Source organism: Typopeltis vanoorti, chromosome 24 (genome assembly GCF_054136105.1).
Source record: "Typopeltis vanoorti isolate ZY-2024b chromosome 24, IOZ_Tvanoo_1.0, whole genome shotgun sequence".
NCBI classification, from domain to species: Eukaryota; Metazoa; Arthropoda; class Arachnida; order Uropygi; family Thelyphonidae; genus Typopeltis; species Typopeltis vanoorti.
The window spans coordinates 91,077,934-91,078,671 of record NC_143572.1 but is presented as its reverse complement, the minus strand read 5'-3'; the positions used below and the strand labels follow the sequence as shown (position 1 = coordinate 91,078,671).

General features: G+C 41.3%; 1 non-coding gene across 1 annotated transcript; it reads right to left on the bottom strand.

Moving 5' to 3' along the window:
* Nucleotides 1-225: 225 nt before the first annotated feature.
* On the bottom strand, nucleotides 226-424 carry LOC150093562 (U2 spliceosomal RNA). Its single transcript, XR_016550478.1, has one exon. It is a non-coding gene; the product is annotated as a U2 spliceosomal RNA (small nuclear RNA).
* Nucleotides 425-738: the final 314 nt, after the last annotated feature.

Sequence of the window (738 nt, the reverse complement as noted above, 5' to 3'; positions counted from 1 at the left end):
ATCCGTCAACTAATGCACTGGAGACAAGTGGTCAGTGCCAAAACAGACGTATCCAAAAGTATTATCCAGAATTAATTAAATTTGCCAATAGCATCACTTTCCAGTCATTTTAGTGTAAAATAAATTACACTAGCCATTTTAGTTCAGAATAAATTGGGAGACAAAGGAAAATCTCGCATCCTGGTTTCCTTTGAAAACTATTTTTGGATTAATTATTTTCCCCAAAGGGAGTGAGCTGACCCTAGAGGCAGTGCTAGACCAGGGCAACCCGTGGCAAAGGTGGAGCAAGTTCCAAGCACTTCGCCGGCTTCCAAAAATCAGTTTAATATCTTGGGCTCGAATCGAACCCGTATCAGATATTAAGCTGATAAGAACAGATTTTGTTTGAGTACCCTTTTGGTTTATTCTAACCATTGTTAGACATCCTCCGTAACCAGGGCGTTGCTTTGCCAAGGTCGTGGAAGACATACTCATTTATAAAATACAATTATTGAGGTTTCCGGCTACACGTCCACCCCTTTAATTATACCTTGTCTTTTGTGGATTACTATTTTGTCTCTTGGATTCTCCCATTGGTCCGTGCAGTCCTAAACCACTCTGGCCACACTTAGGCAGAGGGGTTTGTAGACTTTACAGACCTGGGAGCTCTATTGAAATTATAGTCCGGAAGTGAGAAGGAAGATAGTACAGTTGAAAAAACTGGGCTTGAAGTGGGTGGACAGGGTGGATTCCTATATT